Source organism: Camellia sinensis, chromosome 15, assembly GCF_055761805.1.
Source record: "Camellia sinensis isolate YWXY chromosome 15, ASM5576180v1, whole genome shotgun sequence".
Classification (NCBI taxonomy): domain Eukaryota; kingdom Viridiplantae; phylum Streptophyta; class Magnoliopsida; order Ericales; family Theaceae; genus Camellia; species Camellia sinensis.
Window position 1 is genome coordinate 98,644,858 of NC_138975.1, and position 25,570 is coordinate 98,670,427.

The 25,570-nt window shown below is 43.9% G+C and overlaps 1 pseudogene; it reads left to right on the forward strand.

Annotated features, from left to right (window-relative positions):
• The window catches only part of LOC145813149 (inactive leucine-rich repeat receptor-like serine/threonine-protein kinase At1g60630), a 65,502-nt pseudogene that overhangs the window by 32,964 nt on the left and 6,968 nt on the right, over positions 1-25,570 (forward strand).

The window sequence follows — 25,570 nt, forward strand, 5'->3', positions numbered from 1 at the left end:
CCTAATGCTGGATGCAAAAAGTACACTACAATGTAATATGTATAACGGATATGGCGCGCAGGCCAAACCAAATCTTGCCTAGGAAAGGCATGGACACATACAAGCCGCGTCTAACACAGAAAAGGTGCCGCAACCCTCAAACCAACATACCAGCGTGGAATAGGCGCGTACACATGCAGAACTGTGCTTTAAAGTGAAAAGTATGGGCACATACCAGACCAAGCTCAACAAGGAAAGGCGCAAGCTATAAATGGAGGTGATACAGTGGATGCATGCAAGCTACAATGCAATATCTACAATATGCAATGGATGGGTGTAAATGCGATATTTACAGTGATACATGACATATGCACTATTGGTAATGAAATGCATGACATATGCAATGTATACAAGGGATGCATGACATATTCACTATCTACAATGAATGCATGACATATGCATTACTTACGATGCAATGCATGACATATGCACTATTTGTTTTGATTTTGTTTTTTGAAATGCATGAAAAGTGCATGAAAGGGAAAATGCATGGCAATGCATGTTGCTCCCTTTTTTTGTTTTTCTTTTGAAAATGCATGATAATGCATGATTGTGTTTTTTTGTTTTGTTTTTGTAATGCAAATGATGCATTTTGACGCATGCTGATGCAAATGCGTGACAATGCACGTCTTTTGATATGCATGACAATGCATATGATCTTGAATGTGCGACCACGCATGTCGCTCGAAATGCTTATGAACTCGAATGCGCGACGATGCGCATCGCTTGAAATATATGATAATGCATGTGAACTTGCCAAAAGCCGTTCGGGCACAACAAACACCGAAGGACTTGCACCTTCAGAGGATTTAAGGTCTCCTAGACTGAGCATATTTAAGGTCTCACCAGACCATGGGGAATGTATAACAATGCAAGCATAATGACGTATAACTCAACACGCGTTCATACCAAAGCGTTTTAAAACAATGCATGCGGGGCAACTTTTGAATCTTAAAAGAGACAAAAGGATACAAAAAGGACACACTGCATCCGTATTCAAGTACTATGCGCAGAGGACACGGTCTGAGGTCAAAACGGAGTCCGTTTGAGCTTCGAAAATGCACTGTCTTGCACTGTATTGAGCAATGATGGCCCCAAACCACACGTATGACCCAAACAAGGGTATAGGAGGCTCACCGGCCACCGGAGAAGGTCACTAGCCACCCACCGGCCATCCAAAATCTCCATCGGCCAAATATTTGGCCGGCCGGCCAACAGTGTGGCCGACCGGCCAAACATGCTTGAATCGGGGCAGTTTGGTCTTTCAGCCACAGGTCTTATAAAATAAGGCCTCTAGCCCTATTTTTCTCACATTCTCTTGTTCAAAATCTTCTCCTCTCTCCCTCTAGACTATTTTTTCTCCTTTATTTCCTCATTTTCCTTGAGTTTAGAGCCTATTTCGTTGTCCGATTCGCGAATACCTTCGCGTTTTGAATATTTTCATCCGATCGAAACTTCGTTTCGGTGTAGTTTTTTTCGATTTCCGCCTCTTGGGGTTTATTTCCCCCAAGTTTTCCTTGATTTCCGTGCCTCTTTCATTTCTCACCTTTTTCGGCCATTTTTCGCCCTCTCGGGGTTAACTTTTTAGTTGACCTTTGGCATTCTCATCCGGTTTCCACTTTCCCGGTCATTTTCACACCACCTTTGACATGGCGGATGATATTCCACGGGGCGAGACTCCCCCGGATCACGAGGTGGACCCAGAGGCCGAGCTCCTGCCCTTGAGCGTTCGTCCGTTCGACCCGGCGACCTACCGGCCGATGGTTCACGTGCTTCCTCCCGACGGACTTCGTCAGTTCCGGAGTTTTGTGAGAGGTGTGCCACCAGAGCTCCTCCTGCGCGAGCCGGAGTCACACCTATCATACGGCGCTTCCGAGGTATATTCTTTCCCGTTTCATTTTCCTCAATGTAGAACACTTAACTGCCATTGTTGATTTTGTTCTTTTAACTGCTTAACCCGGATACATCGATACACTATATGTTGTAGTTGACTGTGAACACACTTGCACTTGATGTCTGTTTAAATCTGAACACGTGCACACACGTTGCATTGTCACTGAACCACCCAAACACACTGGCACATCGCATGTTGTAGTTCACTGTAAGCACACCGGCACCCGATGTCTGTTTGAATCTGAAAACGTGTACTCACGCTGCATCTGTACTGAACCACTTGGAAACACTGACACGTCATATGCCATAATTCACTTCGAGTACACCGATACCCGATATCTGTTTGAATCTGAAAACGTGCACACACGCTGTATTGTCACCAATCCTGAATGTTCTTCAAAACTGTACATTGAATATTGCTTCGCAACTGTAGTTTTTGAACTGGGAGATTCCCATACTGTCCGCGGGTATGGGAATGTTGCCGCCAAGGATTGGTACACGGAGTTACCGGACGCAGTCCGTCACATTGTCGATCAGGCGGGCTTCGGTGCCTTCTGTAGAGGACTTTCTCGGCTCACTGCGAGCAGACCTCTCCTTGTTGCTCTAGCGGAGAGGTGGTGGGACACCACCGATTTATTCCACCTCTCTGTCGCGGGAGACATGACGATGACTCCCTATGACTTCTCGATGCTCACCAGCATCGGGGTAGGGGGTGATCCGATCCCCTTCGACACAGATATGGATGAGTGGTACGCCGCCCAGATACACTTGCTTGGTACTCAGCCGCCACTCGCTCGGGCAGGATATGTGCGATATTCGTGGTTCGAGAGCCATTTTCGGGATCAAGCACCGACCACTCGGGTAGGGGAGGAACAGTACACACGCGGCTTCCTCATGTTTCTGCTGGGGACGACCATTTTCGCCGATCGGGCGAACACCGTGCCTCTCTGCTTGCTGAGCGCTCTGGTGGATGTGACCAGGATCCTGCGCTATGACTGGGGTGGGGCAGCCTTGGCCACACTGTATGGGTACATGAGCTCAGCCTCCCGTTGCAGTGGGCAGTTGCTCGAGGGTTACTGGCGAGCTTGGGAGGTACACCTCTTTCTCTGTTTTACATTTCTGCCGTTCATTTTCTGTACTCTGTACACTGCACACATTGTACACTCTGCTTCACGTTTGACTGTATACTGCACACACGGCACACACATACTCTATTTTACACTGACTGTACGCTACACACACTGTACACTCTGCACAATACACTACATAATACACGGTTCTACAATTTCTGCTTTATTCTGTATTCTACTTTATCTGATAATCCTATTGGTATTCGCTCTGCAGTTGTGGGTCTACGCCTACTTTCTGAGGCTTGCGCCAGTGCTTGACGAGGAGACCCCTCTCGTCGTTCCGGTCTCGCACCGCTTTGATGTGAGGTGCGTGCGGAGGCCCCGGGAGACGTTTATCTTCTTCCGCCGCTACTTCGACATTATCACCCCCGCAGAGGTATGTTCAACTTTTAGAGTTTTATTTGGCTTGGCCTTACATTGTATTTTCAATATCAGTAGATAACAAACTGCGTGTCATTTACAGATCACTTGGCAGCCTTGGGCTCCATTGCTTGCGATGATTCGGGATCGATTTGCTGGTGCAGAGGAGACTGCACGTTTCAAGATTTTGCTGGAGGGCCCGGTCTGTCGGGCTTTGTACCTGGGTGAGCGTTTCCTACGCAGACCCTGGGCTTGCCAGAGCAGATAGTTCCGGGTTGCCTCCTACCCACATGAGGAACACCGAGAGGTGCACTGCCGAGGAGATGGCCGATTACACAATCGGCTGGGACGCGGAGGGCTTTAGGGGCGAGGGCGACTACTCAGAGTATGTTCGGACGTACATTATGCGGCCTCTGAGCGGTGGCCGTCAAGCTGAGAGGGAGAGGCCTGCGGTGCCGGTAGTTGGAGCGGGAGCAGGGGCAGGGGCAGGGACGTCGAGGACAGCTCGAGTCCGTGGCAGAAGCGGAGCTCAGAGGGGTCGGGGGGGTAGCTGGCCAGAACTACCCACGATGATGACATGCAGAGGACGAGGCGGGGCGACTTACCAGATTCCCATTGCTCCCCCTCCGGCTGATCATCAGTTAGTCGGGTTCTACGGCTTACCTCCGGTATGCACTTCTGCGTTTTTCATTATGCACAGTTAGTTCATTTCAATTCATTTGACATTCCGTAGAATACTGATGCTTCTAACGCTTTTGCAGGCCTCTTCTGAGTACACTCGCCAGTCCCTAGAGCTGACTGCCTCCGTGATGGGGATGCTCCAGCAGAGCCTCAACCTTCTGGCAATTTACAGCATTCCGGTATGTTTCTCTGACCGTAGTCTCAAACCATACATAAACTGTTTCACATATCTGATGCACAACACAACACTTGATACACTGCGCTCACGACATCTGACATACCGTAGCCCACAGACTGTTCACAGCACTATCTATGGCATTTACACACTGTACTCGTACACTGCATCTTGCACTGTCACACTGCTCACGGCATTCACACACTGTATTCATACACTGCATTCTGTAGCATACTGATACACTGCTCACATTATTCACACACTGTATTCGGACACTGCATTTTGGATTGATATACTGCTCACAGTATTCACACACTGTATTCATACACTACATTCTGGACTGATATACTGCTCACAGTATATTGATGCGTTTGCCTTTTGTGTTTTTCAGCCTCCCTTCCAAATCCCTACCGTGGAAGGTGCTCCAACTGGACCTTCTGTCCCTGCCGGAGGAGATGGCAGAGTATACCCCCGCACCAAAGCGAGGCGTACTCATGTCAGGAGTAGCTCACGGGCACCAGTTCCCGATGATGATGAGCCCGAGGTGGAGGCAGAGGTAGAGTTAAAGTCGTCTGAGGAGGAGACCGGAGATGGCACAGACTCAGATGACGATGCCGATGACGATGCTCCTGGACCTTCGTCCAGGAAGAGGATGAGGACAGATCCGTAGGCCTGAGACCACTTGATCCAGATTTTTGCTGTTTTTCTTCTTTTTCCTTTTCTTTTGTACTTTTGCTGGTAGCTTGAATACCTTGTACTGCCGCAGGCAGGTTTTTGTTTTCTCCAAAACTTTGTACTTGAAAAAGATGATGAAATGAAACAAAACTTTTTATCTGAAAAAGTGTTATATTTGTACATTTCATACATTGCATCGCATTGCATCATATTACACTTCAATGTAAATGAGATTGATCTTTTGTCTGAAAAATTGAACACTCGTTTTGTAATAATCAGATAACGAACCAACCAACAGCGAAATAACCCATGCAAACCACTACTCAGTCTGAACACTCGGCCCATACTCTACTGGGGATTAATCTGCATACAGCCCATAACACAGCGCTTGGTTCATTTTGTGCACAGCGGATCTTGAACAAACAGCCCAAATCTGACAAGACGGACCATGAAGGTTGAACCTGCTAAAGTTGAAGCACACTCAGATGCGATCCGAAACCTAGAAGCTTCAGAGAGGCCCAGGTTTTTTCTGTTCTCACATATCGGGGGTGGACCCTGCAGTTATATGAAAGAACCAAATCATATTTTCGCACGAATGTGGTGAATGGCACAGCATTCTGAGCACAAAACGATTCATTTTTGAAATTTGAAGAAGGTTTTTTTTTTAAACCGGGGCAGTGAGCCTACAACTAGACATAGCGAGAACGACTCAACAGCGGAGACAAAAAGGTAAACAACCTAAACACAATGAGACACACTCGGAAAAGACTCAAAACAAAGGTTGAAGTAAACAAAACAAAAGACACGACATACAGACGCGTTAACGAAGACGGGGGACCTCAGATCACGAGGAGCCAGTTTCTCTGGGTATTGTTTCCCACCCTTCCTAATTTGCGATTCTTACATCACTCGGCCCTCAGGCTCGGTTTTTCTCTCAAAACCCTTTTTGCTCACTCTTTCTCTCAACTTACACCTCTCTATTCATTATTCTCTCATTTTTATCCCTCCCCAGGTTTTTAATGGATGAATAGGAAGTTGTGGGTTCACACCCGATGCGGTTAGCTCGCGGCTAGTTCTTCTGGTGGCGTTTGGTTGATGCCCTAGATAAGGGAACGGAGTACCTTGATCCCTTCAGATTCATGCTTTGCGCTTCGTTTGATATCTCGTTGCTCAGAGGTTGAGAGAGCTTTCAGCCCTTTAATGACAGCTTCAGTTGTGCCCTTCTTGGCAAGTATGTTGGCGATGGGGGAAAGACAGAACACCTGACTCAACTGTACCCCTGATTCATTATTTAGACCATTTTTCGTTTTAGGTTTTCTATTAAAATAGTTTTGACCAAAATGAGAGTCAGATTAACATACTTGTTCGATTTTCTGATTTGAAATCACGCAAGTTGGGCTGTGAGCATTGAAAATTTTCCCTTTTGGGTCCAAAAAAGTGGTCCAGTTTTGGAAAATGGAATAATTTTCGAGAAAATTAGTCAACCTCAGTAAAAATTTTCAAAAACCATTTTTGCAAACAGTCAATGCTCAACAAGCACGGAACTTGCTCTCGAGATGCGCAACTTCGGATTGGAGGCAATGGAAAATTGCCCCTTGCTTGAAAAGAGCTGCACGGCAACGGAAAGTTACCCCTGGTTTGAATGGCGACTCATGGCAATGGACAGTTGCCCCTTGTCTGGATAACGCCGCAGCATTGTAAATAGTCCTCATTAGTGATGATCACGACCGAACTCTCGGACACGGAGAAGATGAAGATGGTCAAAACCAATATATTAACACAGTCACTTTGAAAGTGCGTGGCACTGAACTTCAGCACGAAGCTGCCTACGTATCCCAAACATCGGAATCAAGGATAATTAAAACCATTACATGGACTTAGTCGCTATGAAGGCATTGGGGGCTGGACTTCAAGATGAAGTTGCCTACGTATCCCAAACATGGGAATCAAGCCTTACGTAGTTCCAGTTAAGGTACACTCGGGTATTAACCTTCACTTTTTAGGCTTTAACTTTTGCCATGGCGCCTGTTGTGGGTTTTTGACCTTGCGAGCTATGTTTTTCTTCTTTTCTTTTCACATCTTTTTGTATCTTTTCATTTCTTTTCTTTTCTTTTGCATTTTTCCTCTTTTTTTGTTTTGTACTTTTCTCTTGCTCTAACTTTTGCCTAGGTCGCCCTTCTGGGTTTTCGGCCCAGCGAGCCTCTCAAAGGGTAAAAGTGTAACAAGTCCATGCCAAATGGTTTTAGGATTTCGAAGCCATCCGTGTCCAGGAGAGTGGCTGTTGTATCGATTTGCTGAAGGACCCCTCTTCGGCTCTTCGAGTACATCGGACATTTTTGCCCCTAGCTCGAGGGGCGCTTCTGATTCAGCTCCGCGAGCTTCTTCTGATGAGGTCTGATCTTTTGATCTAACTTTGGTGCCTCTTGTCCGAGGGCTGCTCCAAACCTGGCCACACAGGCCTCATATGGCGGCTGACCGCTGGATGCTTTGAATGGGTTCAAGATTTGGAAACAAACGGATTGAATCTTGAGGATGAGAGCGATCCTAGGCTGCACACTCTCAAGAGCGATTCCACACAGGTCTTCACAGGACCGTGCAAAACATTTTGTTTTTGAAAGTTTTTACGAAAGCGACAAATCGCTCGCGCTGAAGATAGTGTGGAACCAGTCTGGATCAAGCCAGGGTCCTTCTCAGTACTCACGCTAACAAGCATGATTTCAGTCATTAAAGGCTTAGCACGCCTATCTTTCTCTCAATTGATCAAATTTGGCAAATCCCGGGGAATTCCTTTCCCTTTGTTTTCACCGCAGTGTTCAAAAAGGTTTTGACAAACTTAGGTCAATGCAATGATTTTCAGGGCACAAAAGAGCAGGCGGAATGTACTGCTGTTCCATTCAAATCCTCTGGCACAACTAGCTCAAAATAGCAGTAAGCATGGAAACATGATAGCCGCAGCTGTTTCATTCAGATTTCCTGGTTACAATTGGCTCCACAGCAGAGACAGACCCAAAAGTAAGCAAAAGGATAATTACAAAACAAAACGGTGTTCAAGGCAACAACCCTGGAATCACCTGATATTCTATACAGTGGGACTGACTCGACACAACAAGACAGACCCTTTAAGCAAAAGGACTGACTCAAGACAACGAGATAGACTCAAAACTAGACCACTGAACTGACTTAACATCTAAGTCAGAAACCACAAAAATTGGCATTCGCAGATGCTCAAAAGTGCGTGCCAGACGCCACATCCAAAATGCACCGAGCGCCGCCCGCAGGTGGTCCAACCCCTGATCACATACTTGCAGTATCCTCGAAATCCAATAGCTCAGTGGTAACAGACTTTGCTGAGGTAGGTGGGAGGATGACCTTATTGTCGATCAAATCTTGCACTTCATGATGAAGGCGGAAACAACCATCGGTACTGTGACCGGACTGTTGGTGGTACGCGCAGTACAAGGTAGCATCATGTGAGAGAGGGAGATTCTTCGGGAGGGGCCGAGGCTCGAGGGGTTTAAGATGCCCCTTTTTAGCTAATATTTGAAATGCCCTAGACAAAGGCATGTAGAGGGCATGAAAGACTTTGCGCCCTCGAGGCAGATACTTCGAAGTCTGAGGGTTCTTGCTAGACGCACTAGAAAAAAGGTCGGCAGGCACTGCCTTGGCTTTCTGATCTTTTCCTGGTACAGGGTTAAGAATGACAGGAACTATCTTGGCATGACGGGGCCCATCCTGATTTTCCACCTGGCTTGAACTGCCTTCGGTTGGAGTGGGGAAAGCATCATCCACAGCTTTAGTCATGACTGCGAATACTTGCTGCTTAGTCATCCCCCCAGCTTTCAAAGCCTCGACTGGCCACGGCAGTTGCTTAACAGGATCAGCATCTGCTCTCACTTTATCTTTACCACTAGCCTCAGCCAGATCAAGGGTTTGGGTTACTACATCAGAGCGAAACCCGGTTGTCGCTGACACATCGTTGCTGTAGCTGGAGGCAACCTCTGGTTGGCTGAGCTCGATCACAATCCGCCCCAGTAGCGGGGGCTCCTGTGGTATGAAATTCCTGGCATATGGTGCAGCTGGTGGCGAAGCCGACATTCCATAGGCCAGATCAGCCATGGATCTCTGGAGATCGCCGATCATTCCCATTAACTCAAATGTGGTAGGTTCACGAACTTGAAACATCTGGGGTTCCCAGATCAAACGCGCAGCCAGCAACCTGGGCAGATGCGGTAAATCAACATTGGTCTCGTTCTGCAAAATGATCCCTTGGTCTAATGCGGCTGTCATAACCATAATTTTCTCTGAATTCTGCATCATCATAAGTCCGCTGAATTGAACGGTGACTAACGGATCAGATATCTGTCTTGCCTCAGCAAAGGAGAACACCAAATCTCTGAACCCAAATCTCTGAACTGAAAGGGAAAACAAGCAGAATTTCAGCCCAAACGAAACAGACACAGGCGTAGCTGACCAACTGTACTCTACTACTGATCACTGTTCCGCAAAATCACTACCCAAAAAAAAAAACTGAACCTGATACCTGCAGATATAACCGATTTTCCAAAACACTGATACTGATGCCCGCAGGCCTGGTGCCCCAACTTGCAAACTGATACACGCATTCCCTGTAGAGATACACTCTAAAAGCACATAGCAAGTAAAGTGAGAGCCAAAACACCCCTATGTTGGGGTAGGGTTAGCCTGTCCTATTTTGTCAGGAGCTAGGGTTTCACTACGCACGCAGCGGTTTCAAACAACCTATGATCGGGTAAGCAACCTGTCCTAGCTTGGAATGGTCACTATGGATTCCGAACATGCACTAGGTCGAATGGTCAATAGGGTGCCCTGGTAAAATCGGGGTTTGCGTTCCCATCGTGGCAGAGCCCGTAATCGGTCAGCCTTATGGCCGTGCCTTGACAAGGCAAGCCTTTGGCAAACCACTCAGGAATAGCAGATGGCAAACATGGTGTCCTAGGCGCACCAATGCACATGCAATACAAAGAAACACATAAGTGAAATCAAAACAGGATATCACGAGTTCGAGTCAAGCTCTCTAAATCCCCAGCAGAGTCGCCAGAAACTGTAGACGCGCCCGAACGCCCCGGGAGGGTGAGTCCCGTTCTGTTCGTATTGGGCTCACTACAGTTCGAACTCTCGAATTGTCACGGTTCTTAATCTGAACCAAAGAGTCCAAATCTAGCAAATCATTTTGAGAAACAGATTTTTGAAAAGAAGTGCCAAACATGGACTGTTTTGCCAGATACAGAGTCACCACCTAAATATTTTATTTTGGGAAATTTAGGAAACCCTGACTCGGTGCCAAAGGCCACATGTCTGTCATCACCAAAGTTGCCTCGGTTTGGGAACTTGGGTACGATTGGGGAAGGTCAACTATGAGCACCCCCTCTCGCCCGATCCGAAGATTAGCCTCTACTAACCATGATATCCGATTTTGAAAACGTTATGTGTTCTTATTCCAGTTTAATTAGCTAGAATTACTATGTGATGCGCACAGCACAAAGACATAGACTAGATCACCTAATTTGGAATGAAGCATTGCATATCCGTTTGTTTGAAAAACAGTTTGGAATTTGCTACTCGCAAGTAGGCTAAAGCACGGATTTCAACGAGTTGTTCCAACTCAAACAATCTAACCTTCACCCACAGGCATTCAAACAGTTTATATCACATAGGCATCTAGCCACATGGTAAGCATGCTTTGACATCCACACTCATGCGAGATGCTAAAGCATAGAAATACTTACAATGTACTCCGAGCCAAGACAAGAACATGTTAGCAATCAATGCATGATCCAAGTCCATGTTAAGTGGCTAATGTAACGCATATAGAATGCAATCTAGAATAGGCTCGGCTAATCTAAGAATGACATGTGAAAATGCACAGATAGCATGTATTCAAGTTAGATTTGAAATACTTTATGTAGTTAGCATGATGCGCCGAGCCTGGTGCATGTAAGACTAATGAATGATGCACGCATGCATAGCATAAGGTATGCTAAAGTAAACATGTCCTAATACTAACCATCAAAAGCAGGTAAGTAAAAGGGAGAAAGAAGTGGGGGTTGGAAGGCATGCACACATGCACCCACACTTATTACAAATTTTCCCTCGCTCGGAGGGACCGAAAGAATAATACAAATTAATTAACCTACAAGCTAATTAAATATTACAGACCAATTAATTAATTAACAAATTAACTAATCTAATGAAAGCAGTAAACAGCCTCGGGAAGAGGGCCCAATGCAATGCGCGCTCGGCTCCGCTGGGAAAGCTATGCACAAGTTGCCTCTGTTTTGGCTGTTATCCTTCTCTGAAGACTGCACAAATCTCAGGGTTGCTTCCCTGAATGCTGTGGAACACCACTGGCTGAGGAAATTCGTCACCGGCCATGGAGAATGGTCACCGGCCATGAAGAATGGTCACCGGCCACAAATTAATCCATCGGCCACTTATGGATGGCCGGTTGGCACTACAGATGGCCGGCCGGCCAAATCTTTCTGTAGAATCTGTTTTTGACAGCAGCAGAGGGCAAAACATAGCATGGCAATGCATTTCAAGCAATGTATGCACCAACCACACCCCTTATCATATTTATGACTCAAAGGGATATGATTCTCGATTCTCGGACCACTAATCGCGTATTTCCATGCATGATGGCCCAAGGAGCCAAGTATGCATTTTGATATGGAATGTAATGCACATAATCAAGCAAAGGGGGCACAACCTCTATCATACTCAACTCAAGAGGTGAAGCATGCATGCCAATGCAATGCATCCTAGATATGGAGCCTAGTATACAACATGGAAATGCAATGTGTAATGTAGGTTAGGCACACAACCTAAGTAAAGAAACATGTAAGGCATGAAGTAATGCAACCTACAAGTATGCAAGACACAATATGGATGTTCAAGCATGCAAGCAAGCATGTGACTTCATTCAATCATGCAACAACACACTAGTATGCAATAACACACAAGGTGAGCATGCAACAACATGCAAAGGGGTGGACTTAGACTAATTTAGGCAGCCCCCAAACAAACCTAAAACAGTGGCCAATGCTATAGAAATGAGGGCCTACACACACGTACACATGTACATGTTGATGGGCTAACACTTAAAAATCAAACAAGCAATCTTTAAGCACACTTAAGAGAGCTTAAACATGAACAATGAGCATGCAATGTAAACTCTGGAAATCATGTTAATAATGGTGCCAAACCAATTTAAACAAGACAAACATGGCATGCAATTGGTCCAAGTACTCGAGGCAAGTCAAGGAGACTTAAACCATGGCTAAGTCAACCTAGCCTCTCAAGGACAAGAGGACTTAAAACAGGTTCAAGGCAGACCTAGACAATGCTAAGGGAACACCTAGATGGCATCTAAGTGGCTTGAACATGCAAGCATACAAAGGAGCACATTCATGGAGCATGAGGCAAAAACCTTTTAAAGCAACAAAGGAGCATTAAATGCAAGCATACAAGCATGTTATAAGGACTGAAATAGCATGGTAAGTGGTTCCAAACCACTGAAATAGTGCAAGTAATGCATGCTACACACTCACACACCTAAGGCTAACAAGCCAAAATGCAAGGTGGCTATACTAAGCATGCTATGGTCGACCAAAACAACCAAGGACAGAACTTAAGCATGCTAAGACAAACACAAAAGTTTCACAAAGCTTGGCCAAAATCATGCTAGAACAAGGATCAAAACCTAAAGCATGTTAAGGCCAAAACATGGCATTACAAGGCATGTATGCTAAAAAAGCATGGTGTACCTAAACCAACTTAACACAATGCTATATCATGGCAATATAAGCACAAAAATCAGTTAAGGCATGATCAACATGAACCTAAACTAGATGCTCCCTCAAGAGGCAAAAATGGCCATTTTTAGGGACAACAAGGAGAGGGGGTGGCCCTCTCCTTCTTAGGACCTCAAGGCACCATCCTCACCAGTGAAATCCCTCAAGATTTCAGTGGTGAGGAGGCTCAAACACAATGGTCCCGGAGCTCACCAAAATAGCACAAAAAAGGGGGTCAAATAAGCCCTAAGAGGGGTCAAACAACCTCAAGGCTCAAAACACCCTTAACCAACTATTTAAAGGACTCAAAAATAGAACTTTTATATGTTATACACCAAGTCTAAAAACATTTGCAAGGCAGCCTAAAGAGCTATGCAAAAATGGGAAATAAAAGGGATAAGTTCTTACCCTTGTTGACCCTCTTCAAGAATGATGGACCAGCCGCTTCTTTGGCTCAAACTAGCTCCAAAACCTCAAGAACAGCCTCTTAGTACCTCAGTAGCTAAAGGAAGGTGTAATGGTGGGTGTTTGTGCACAAAAGTAAGACAAAACACACACAAAACACAAGAGATAGGGGGATATAGATATAGGATAGATACACAACTCAAACCCTAAAACTAGAGCCCTCTGAAAAATGTTGTCTAACCTAAAAGTGGGAGAGGAGGCCTCCTCTTATAGAAGGTCCAATCTTGCAAGCTTACAAGACAAGCTACCCAAGAGGGAGATCCCTCCCTACACGTGTATAGTGGGGGAACAAAGTGTATGCCAGCTAGCATAAAATATCTGCAAAAGCAGATGCACAGTGGTCGGTCGGCCAAAAATGCAATTTGGCCATAAAAGATGGCCGGTCGACCATCTATAGTGCCGGCCGGCCAAACATTTGGCCGGTGGCAACAAAACACAGCCGGTGGCCTCAAGCCATGGCCGGTGATGTGTGGGGATGGCCAATAAGCCATTCCCTGCCCTCCACAGCAAAAACACAAGTGTTTGGTGCAAAGCCAAACATAAAACAATCGAGTCGAGAGGTCCTGAGGCAAGGCGCGTAGCCAAGACCTTCGGGAACTCAAGACGAACACAAACAAGGATGATCACCGAGTGTTCAAACAGTGACGCCCAAGTCTTGAGGACGGTCAAAAATGGGGTGTTTACAGGTTCTGAAATTGTTTTTGAAAAGAGAGAGAGGCTAGGGTTTGGAAAGCAAGGAACTTGAAGCTTCAAGCATGTCTCCCATGGTGGTTGCTTCTCCATCTACCTCCTTCCACTCCTTCATGAGTGGCTAGTCCTCATTTTCTAGGATTTTGATGAAACCCTAGCCATGTAATTAGTTTCTCTTTTTGATTTTCAATTATGTAAAGGTTTGAACAATTGTATGGTGTTTTAGAAGTTTCTTATATATAATTTTCATTATCTCTTCAAGTGTTCGGCTTTCTGTGATTGTTGAATGTCTTCCATACATGAGTTTTCTATTTTTTTCACATGCAAGGTATGAGACGAATCATACTACGAGGGACGAATCGTATCACTACCCTAGTTAAGAGTGAACGATTCGTACTACTTGAAATGGTTCGCACTCGTACATTGAACAGGATGATTTTCTTGTTAAATGCTTTGAGCTTGTAGTTGCGAAGCATTAATCTGTTCGAACCATAACATAATTGTTGTCAATTGGAAACCCTATTTATGTGACTAGTGGTGGACTCTTTGCCCTAGGTTTTTCCCCAATTCAGTAAATCCAATTTTATTTATAATTGATAATTTAATTATTTAGTTTAATTTATTTGTTATTAAATCAGGTTATGATCAATCAATCTTTTCATCAAAATTAATTTAGGAATTTAATAATTAAATTAGTTTAATTTCACAATTGTCCTTGTGGATTGATATCTGGACTTGCCATTATTCTAAAAGAATTTGGTGTAGTTTAGTGTTTATTTTTGGTGTGTTCAACAACACATCAAATTTTGATGTCGTTGCCGAGAACTTCTAGCGAAATTAATTAATTTAAAGTTATATTCTTATTTTAATTTTTAGTTTAGGATTTTATGCTTTCGTGTTGCTAAGTGTGCAGAGCGTTTGAAAGTGGAAACTATCATCGAAGTGCAAGAAGAGCGCAACCGAGCCTAAAAAAAAACCGCAGCACGAAAGTGCTTAAACAGAAGCAAACACTCGGAAGCAAACACTCGCAAGCAAAGCACCAAAGTGCTAAAAGCAAGACAAAGCTCAATTTGAGGTTGGAGACAATGTCTACACGTTAAGCACCCACAAGACGAGTAAAGCATTTTCATTAAGCCGCTGTGAGTATTTCTCCCTTTGGTATTTTGCTTTCGTAACTTAGCGCACACAGTCGGAACTTTTTGTGTGTGTGTGAGTAGTGTATGCATGGGCGCCATTCTTGTCGCCCTGAATTGTGGAATTTGGATCTTGAACTAGAAAGGACTCTTAGGAGACTTAGAGCCTCTGCCTGTGTTTCTAGGCTTGAATATTCATATTCATACATTGAGCCATTAGAGATGGAAAATGCGAATGCCCCGAATGTGCCCAACCAAACCCTTAAGGATTATTTCACACCCACTGCACATACATCACCATCATGCATCCAATTACCCAACACCACTGCTGCTCATTATGAGATTAAGTCCAGTACCATACAAATGCTCCCATTATTCCATGGACTAGCTCATGATGATCCTTACAAACATTTGAATGAATTTCTGGAAATTTGCTTGACAGTGAGGATCCAGAATTTCACAAATGAGGCCCTAATATTGCGATTGTTTCCATTCTCATTAAAGGATAAAGCCAAACACTGGCTGAATTCCTTACCTGCTAATTCAATCACAACTTAGGACCAATTACAGCAACAGTTCTTGGAGAAGTACTTTCACATAGGTAAAACCAACCAACTTAGGCGAGCCATCACTAATTTTTGTCAAATGGATGGCGAGCAATTCCATGAGACGTGGGAAAGACTTCGAGACCTTCACCAGCAGTGTCTCCATCACCAAGTGCCTAATTGGCAACTTGTGCAGACCTTTTATTATGGATTGACTGAGCCACACCGCCAAATGGTGGATTCATCCTATGGTGGGACATTCATGTCCAAAAATGATGCCGAGTCATGGCAATTGTTTGAGAACCTAAGTGATAATTTCCTTCACCATGCCTCTGCATCCCGGCAAGTCCGACAACTAGTAGTTGGAGCCCTGAAAAGAGGGGGCATTCATGAGGTCAAGCAAAACCTAGAGTTAGCCCAACAAGTAGAGGCACTGTCCCACTAAATGGACCAATTATTAGCTGCGGGACATGCCCCTACCCAGCAAGATCAGCCTCAATTTCACAAGGCGTGTGTTATTTGTGCGAGCCCTGCTCATGACTTGAGTGAGTGCCCTTCAGCATCACAATTTCTAGAGTTAGTCCAAGAGCATGTGAATACGGCTCAAGGATTCTCCAACCCGAGTAATGACCCATATTCCAATACCTACAATCCTGGATGGAGAAATCGCCCCAATTTTTCATGGAGACCTCATTCACAAGGCACTTCTTACAATCCTCCACCTCCAAGGTAGAATTTTAATAATTTTGCCAACCAATCATCCTACCGACCACCGTAACCTTATCGACCCCCACAACCATACCGGCAACCACAACCCCCGCATGTTCCTCAGGGCAACTCTGCCTTTGAGACTTAGGTGTTAGAAGTTCTCTCAGAACTTAAGGGGTTAGCACTATTAGTTCACTCCTATACTCACTCCATTACTAAGCTAGAGAACCAATTGGGTCAAATGGCTAACAACATGAATAGGAGAGAGGAAGGAAAACTACCGAGTCAAACTGTGGCCAACCCTAAGGGATAATACGGGGTAGAGAGTTCGGGTGGGAATAGAAAGCACCATGAGCAGGTGCAAGTAGTGATTACTTTGAGAAGTGGGAGGGAGTTAGAGCCTTAGCCAGTTGCGTCCCATCCAACTAGAGCTAAGAAGGGTGACCACGGTGGTACACCCAATGAGAGAAAGGGTGAGGGGGAAACACTTAAGAGGGATGACTTAGTCCCTAGCACTTCACATGAGCCTAAGGCACCATATGTGCCTAAGGCACCCTTTCCCCAATGCCTTGATACACCGTCCCCTTTTAATAAGAAGGCGGTATCTACGGAAACAATGATGGAGGTTTTTAAACAGGTAAAAATCAACATCCCCCTATTAGGGCCGATTAAGCAAGTACCCTCCTATGCTAAATTTCTAAAGGACCTTTGTACGCAAAAGCGTAAATCTAGGACACACGTGTCCCAAAAGGTCCTACTCACAGAGCAAGTAAGCTTCATCTTGTTGAATGACACACCTCCTAAGCTTAAGGACCCAGGTGCCCCAACCATTGCATGCATCATTGATAGGGCCTTATTAGATTTAGGAGCTAGTGTCAATTTGTTGTCATACTCTTTGTACGAGGAATTTGGGCTTGGCGAGTTGAAGCCCACTACTGTTACTCTCTAGTTGGCTGACCGGTCCCTCAAAGTGCCACGTGGCATGATTGAGGATGTGCTAGTAAAGGTTGATAGGTTTTACTTCCCTGTTGACTTTTTGGTGTTAGATATGGAACTGGTAACCAATTCTAGGAAACAAATCCCAGTGATCTTAGGTCGACCTTTCTTGGCTATGGCCAATGCATGCATTAATTGTCGTATCGGGGTGATGGATGTTTCATTTGGTAACATGCAAGTGAAACTTAATGTTTTCCAAGCATCCCAACAATCCCATGAGAGAGAGGAGTGCTTATTTTTCGATGTTGTGGATGAGGTTGTGGAGGAAGTTTTGCCCTCCATTCCTATAGAGGACCCTCTAGAGGCTTGTCTAGCTCATTTTAGATTTGAAAATTTGGATATTGACAGGTCGATTGAGGAGGTGAATGTCTTGCTTAATGCTTTTTCTACACTAGATTTTCCTCCATGGAAAGCCCGGTTTGAGTCACTTCCTCCTCTGTCGAGAGAGCCCGCCGTACTATCATTGGCCACACCCTCTACACTTGAGTTGAAGCCACTCCCAGCCACACTCAAGTATGCATTTTTAGGACCCCAGGATACTTTACCAGTCATCATTGCATCTGACTTGACTACAGAGCAGGAGAGTCAGTTAATGAGTGTTCTCGTGGCACATCAGAGTGCTATAGGGTGGTCAGTGGCTGATTTGAAAGGGATAAATCCCTCTGTGTGCATGCATTATATACACCTAAAGGAGGACACCAAACCTTCTCGTGAAATGCAACGGAGACTTAATCCTAATATGAAAGAGGTGGTAAAAAAAAAGGAATTGAAATTGTTGGACGCGGGTATTATATACCCCATCTCGGATAGCAAGTGGGTGAGTCCCACACAAGTGGTGCCCAAGAAATTGGGCATCACTGTTGTTGAAAATGAGAGAGGAGAGTTAGTCCCCACACGAACCACTACTGGGCGGCGAGTGTGCGTTGATTATAGGAGACTGAATTCCTCGGCTAGGAAGGATCGCTTCCCCTTACCTTTTATTGATCAGATCCTAGAGAGCTTAGCGGGGCAGGGGTTCTATTGTTTTCTTGATGGCTACTCGGGGTATAATCAAGTCCCAGTGTACCATGCTGACCAAGAAAAGACCGCATTCACTTGCCTTTTTGGCACCTCTGCTTATAGGCGCATGCCTTTTGGGCTACGTAATGCACCGGCGACTTTTCAACAATGTATGATGGCTATTTTCTCTGACATGGTAGAGAAATTTTTAGAGGTCATCATGGATGACTTCTCCATATTTGGACCGTCTTTTGAGGAATGTCTCCACAACTTAACTAAAGTCCTTATTCGTTGTGTGGTGACAAATCTGATTTTGAGTTGGGAGAAGAGTCATTTTATGGTTCGCGAGGGGATAGTGTTGGGACATATTGTGTCCCCTCGAGGTATAGAGGTTGACAAAGCTAAGGTTGACCTCATTGCAGGTCTTCCTCCACCCAACTTTGTGCGTCAAGTTAGGTCTTTCCTAGGGCACGCAGGTTTTTACTGTCGATTCATCAAAGATTTTAGTAAAATATCCCATCCTTTGTGTAGTTTACTTGCTAAGTACGTACCTTTTGTCTTTGATAAGGCTTGTCTTAAAGCCTTTGAAACATTACGAGCGGCCCTTTCTACTACCCCTATCATGTAATCTCCTGAGTGGTCCCTTCCTTTCGAAATCATATGCAATGCATCTTATTATGCCCTCGGCGCCGTCTTAGGCCAAAGGGTGAATAAAGTGCCTCATGTCATATCCTATGCTAGTCGTACTCTTTTTGATGCTCAATTGAATTACACTACCACCGAGAAAGAGTTGCTAGCTGTGATCTTTGCCCTAGATAAATTCCAGTCTTACCTCCTTGGGTCTAAAGTCATTGTGTTCACTGACCATGCCGCTTTGCGATACTTACTGTCAAAGAAAGAAACCAAACCTAGATTGATTAGATGGATTTCACTCCTTCAGGAGTTCGACCTAGAATCCAGGACAAGAAGGGATCCGAGAATGTAGTTGCGGATCATCTATCCCGCATCTTTATTGAGCACACGAGTGATCCCTTAGCCTTGCATGACTCGTTTCCAGATGAGCAACTTCTTGTGGTTTCACACATGACCCTCCTGTGGTTTGCTCATATAGTAAATTACTTGGCAGTTGGTCAAATTCTGAAAACTTGGTCTAAACAAGACAAAGACCGATTTTTTTCACAAGCCAAGCAGTATTTCTGGGAAGACCCGGAATTGTTTAAGTATTGTCCGGATCAAGTGATTCAGCGCTGTGTGTCTAATAGTGAAACCCATAGCATTCTCACCTTTTGTCACTCTCATGCATGTGGCAGCCATTTCAGTGGGCAGAAAACGGCCGCCAAGGTTTTACAATGTGGGTTCTACTAGCCCTCTATCTTCAAAGATGCCCCTAACTTTTGTAGAGCTTGCGAGCATTGTCAACGCATGGGCTCTATGTCACGGTGTGATATGATGCCAATGGCCACTATTTTAATTGTTGAGATTCTTTATGTTTGGGCCATCGACTTTATGGGTCCCTTCCTACCATCTTTTGGCTTTGAATACATTTTGGTGGCTATGGACTATGTTTCCAAGTGGGTGGAGGCAGTGGCAACTAGAACGAATGATCATAAGGTTGTGGTTAAATTCCCCCATGAGACAATTTTTTGTCGTTTTGGGTTCCCACGTGCCATAATTAATGACGGTGGCAAACATTTTTGCAACCGATTCTTCGAGGCATTAGTGCTGAAATATATGATCACTCACAAAGTTGGCACTCCCTACCATCCCCAGACTAGTGGTCAGGTAGAGGTTTCTAATAGGGAGGTTAAACACATCCTCGAGAAAACTATGAGGCCCGATAGGAGAGATTGGTCCACTAGGTTGGTAGATGCTCTTTGGGCCTATTGCACTGCATATAAGACACCCATCGGAATGTCTCCATATAGGATTGTGTTTGGAAAACTGTGTCATCTCCCTATTGAGTTAGAACACCGGGCTTTATGAGCCATTAGGAAATTCAATTTTGATATGGCCAAAGCCGGTGACCATCGAAAACCCCAACTCAATGAGTTAGAAGAGCTACGCAATGATGCGTATGAGAGTTCTAAAATTTTCAAGGCTAGAACTAAAGCATTTCATGATAAACATATTTCTCGTAAGTCCTTCGAGCCTCACCAAAAAGTGTGGCTATTTAATGCCAAATTGTGGTTGTTCCTGGGTAAACTCTGGTCTCGATGGGATGGCCCATATGAGGTTATAGAAGTCTTTCAGCATGGGGCGGTTGAAATTAAAAATCCACAAGATCGTACGACCTTCAAGGTCAATGGCCAAAGATTGAAACATTATGTGGATGGTATTGAGAAAGGGGAGATGATTGAGGTTGTCCATTTGACGGACCCAATATATCTTCCATAGTGATTACTTGAGTTTAGGAGACTTTAATTCCTTTAAATGTGTAATTCCTTTGGTGTTAGCCGTGCCTGAATGACATCTGACAGTCTGGTATAGCCACCTAACCGTGTTTGTAGTGAGTTTCTAGGAGACCAACTAAGACGGTGGAAACTAGAGTTCGAATGGCAAAGCCTAGAACACAAAGGTTTGGAATTTCCAAGACTAGAGTCTGGTTTAAATACCTAGGGGTGTGGAGATTGCTTCAAAACTACTCCGGCTTGAACTCTGTATGGCAGCCCCATAGATCGAGTTAGCTTTATGCGCCTCGATTCTAGATACCGAATCAACCTAGTCTGTCACTCTGTTCGAGAATAGGGAAAGTTACGAACGCAGCTAGGGAGAAAAGTAGTACCCGTGGTTTTCACGTGAAGATTATACATTTATTGAACCATTTATTTCTGTTCATAAATATTCTTATTTTGATTGTAAATTTAAGGTTCAAGTTGGGTTAAAAAAAAAAATACCACACGTGCGGCACTATCCACGCACGTGCGGCAAAACTTTTCAATCCTCAAGGTGTGCACTGCTTTAAAAGCAGGAGCGGAGGGGGCATGCGTCAACCAAGCCGCATGTGCGGCTTGACCTCCGCACGTGCGAAGCGTCGTTCTTTCCCAAAAAAAAAAAAAAAAAAAATGAGAGAGGAATTCGCCACACGTGCGGCCTGTTCCCCTCACGTGTGGCAAATTTGTGAAAATGCATCATGCACACTACTTTATATGCAGGTGTGTGGCTTTGGTGCAGGGTGTGCGTCCGTACGTGCGGCGTACACTCCCGCACATACGGCGATTTCATGAAAAAAAAAAAAAAATCCTACAGATTTTGTTATGTTTATTTATTATTATTTTTAATTTATTTACTTATTTCAAATAAATAAATAAATAAATTATAAATCAAAACAAATAAATATACTATTTTATTTCTTTATTCATTTTTATTTTCATTATAAAAATTAAAATTTAAAAAAAAACATTTTAAATTTTATTTATTTATTTATTTATTTTTATTTTCGATTTAAAATAAATAAATAATAATAATAATTGGTCTCATCAAAACCCTATCCACTCCTCTCACAATCACTCACAGACTCTCTCTCTACCTCTCATCATCTCTCTCTCTCTCTCTCTCTCTCTCTCTCTCTCTCTCTCTCTCTCTCTTAACCCCACAAACCCACCAAGTCATCACACTCCACCATCACCAACCTTTCAACTCTCAACATTCCTTCCTTCCTTCTTCCCCACTGCCATCTCACCGCTGGCATCACTATTTCCTCTCTGTCCGTCGCATCTCCGGCGACCACCATTTTTTTCCAGCGAATCATCCGTCTTTCTCTCTCTTTTTTTTCCCCAACTCTTTGAAGGTAACTTGTCCTTTTTGTGTAGATTTGTGGGTATAGGAGTAGATATCTAGAAAAAAAAAATTTTGTGTGTGTTGTTCATCTATGGTTCATCTTAAAATAATAAATAAATAAATAAATAAATAAATCGCATGGGGAAGATGACCGCCGCACGTGCGGCCATCTCTGGTGCACGTGCAGCCCAGCAAAAAAAATAAATCTATTTAGTTGTTTATTTATTTTATAGTATTTTATTTTATTTATTTAGTTGTTTCATTTTTTTTTTAATTTATTATTTCTTTATTCTTTGTTAGTTTAATTCCTTGCTTGTTACCATAGTTTGTTTTCATTTATTTAATCAATTGTTATTTACATAATATGCACTTGTGTCTAGTTGATTTTATTTTAGACTTCATATATTAAAAACAAAAGAAAACAAATAATAAATAAAAAAAAAATAATAACAAAAAATAAAAAAATAATTAAAAAAATAAAACAAATTTAATTCCTAGCTTTTCTAATTCATTGTATTTTCTATCTATTCATTTAGTTGTTTAGATGTAATTTATTATCTTAGTATTTCATTTTAAAAAAAAAAAAAAAAAAAAAAAAAAAAAAAAAAACAAATAAACTAATTAATTAAAAAATAATGATGAGAGTTGCATGTGGTATATCGGTGGGCAGACTTGCGCTTTAATATTTTATTTGATTCTCATGTTGGTTTCACGGGTATATGTATGTATTGTTGGTGTGTGCAGGACATGAGTTGACATATATCCGCTCGGGCCTTCAAATAGGCCAAAGGTTCCACCTCCTCTGCGCCGTCACCGCCACCGTCACCGCCATCCTCGCCACCACCACCGAGTGACTTTGCGGCCGGAGTGGGCTTCACGCCCGCTTCACAAGCTCACGCAGTTCAACATTCCATATTTTCAGCGTGACTCGGCCACTTCTTGGGCCGTTGAGCAGCTCCAACTCCGGCAACAGTTGGGCATTTTTACTATAACAGTGCCAACTTATCCTCGTTTTGTACGACTATTCTACCAGAACCTGTATGAGTCACTCACCGAGGAGGTACTGCTGTCTATTATTGATGGTCATCTTGTTTGCGTCACTAAATCCATGATTGCCACCGTGTAGACATCCCCGAACGTCCCGGGAGGACGAGTCCCGTTCTGTTCATATTGGATTCACTACAGTTCAAGACTCTCAAATTGTCACGGTTCTTAATCTGAACCAAAGAGTCCAAATCCGGCAAATCATTTTGAGAAACAGATTTTTGAAAAGAAGTGCCAAACATGGACTGCTTTGCCAGATACAGAGTCGCCACCTAAATATTTTTTTATGGGGGAATTTAGGAAACCCTGACTCGGTGCCAAAGGCCACGTGTCCGTCATCACCAAAGTTGCCTCGGCTCGGGAGCTTGGGTACGATTGGAGAAGGTCAGCTATGAGCACCCCCACTCGCCCGATCCGAAGATCGGCCTCTACTAACCGTGATATCTGTTTTTGAAAACGTTATGTGTTCTTATCCCGATTATTAGCCTAGAATTACTATGTTATGCGCACAGCACAAAAGTATAGACTAGATTGCCTAATTTGGGAATAAGCATTGCATATCCGTTTGTTTTGGAAAAATGTTTTGGAATTTGCTACTCGCAAGTAGGCTAAAACACGGATTTCAATAAGCTATTCCAACTCAGACAATCCAACCTTCACCCACAGGCATTCAAAGAGTTATATCACATAAGCAGCTAGCCTCATGGTAATCATGCTATCATGGCAACACTCACACGCATGTAAGGATGCTAAAGTATAAATACTTACATCGTACTCCGTGCCAAAACAAAGAACTCGTTAGCAATCAATGCATGATCCAAGTCCATGTTTAAATGTCTAATGTAACGCATACAAAATGTCACTAGAGTAGGCTCGACTAATCTATGAATGACATGTGAAAATGCACAAGTAGCATGTATTCAAGTTAGATTTGAAATACTAATGCAGTTAGCATGATGCGCCGAGCCCGGTGCATGCAATACTGATGAATGATGCACGCATGCATAGCATAAGGTATGCTAAATTAAACATGACCTATTACTAACCATCAAAGCAGGTAAGTAAAAGGGAGAAAGAAGTGGGGGATGGAAGACATGCACACACTCACCCACACTTATTACAAATTCGCCCTCGCTCGGAGGGACCAAAAGAATAATACAATTCGAATAATGAATTAACTATCCTAGCTAATGAATTATTACAGACCAGCTAAATTAATTAAACAAATTAATTAATTTAAGAAAGCAAGAAAAAGGGCCTCGGGAAGAGGGCTCAATGCACGCGTGCTCGGGTCTTGCTCGGAAGTCTACTGCCATGCGTACGCTGCCTCTGTTTTCCCTGCTCTGCCCCTCTGAAAACTGCCAAAGTCTCAGAATTGCTTCCCTGGACATTGGGAGACACCACCGGCTGAGGAGAATGGCCACCGGCAGTAAGATGTGATCATCGGCTGTTGATGAAGCTATCGGCCACGGATTTATGGTCGGTCGGCACTGAACACTGCCGGTCGGCCAAGAATGTCTGCAGAACCTGCAATTGACAGCAGCAGAGGGCAAGGCACAGCATGGCAATGAATTTTAAGCAATGTATGCAATGACCATATCCCTTATCATGTTTATGACTCAAAGGGACATGGTCCTTGGTTCTCGGACCATCAAGCGCGCATTTCAATGCGTGATAGCCCAAGAGACCAAGTTGTGCATTTTTCATTTCAAATGTAATGCAATGCACATAGTCAAACCAAGGGGCTTCTACCTCTATCATGACTCACTTCAAGAGGTGAGGCAATGCATGCACAATGCAATGCAACCTAGGCATACGAGCTAAGGATGCAACATGGCAATGCAATGTGTACATGCAAGTATGTAAGCAACCATGCGAGGTGAGCATACAAACAAGCAAAGAGATGGACTTAAACATGATTAGGCAATTCTCAAACAAGCCTAAATCAGTGGCCAAAGTGCTCCAACATGGAGGCCAACACACGCACACACATGCACATGTTAAAGGGCTAATACTTAAGCACAAAAGGGCAACTCTTAAGCACACTTGAAAGAGGTATAACATGGACAATTAGCATGTAAATTAAGCTTTGAAAGTCATGCAAGAACATGGTGCCAAACCAACCCAAACAATGCAATCAAGGTATGCAAGCAAAGTCCAAGATTCAAAGCAAGCTAAAGGGGTATTGAACCACAAGTAACAAGACCAAACATGGCATGAATTCAATGACCCAAAACAGAGTTTTAGCACATAAAACAAAGCCCAAAAGATTACTCAGATGGCATCTAACTGACTTGAATTCAAAAGCATGCACAATGACCAAAACATGGAGCATGCAACACAAGCCTTTGACACATCAAAGGGACCATGAAATGCAAGCATACAAGCATACTAAGTGGACTGAAATGACATGAAAAATGGTCCCAACCCA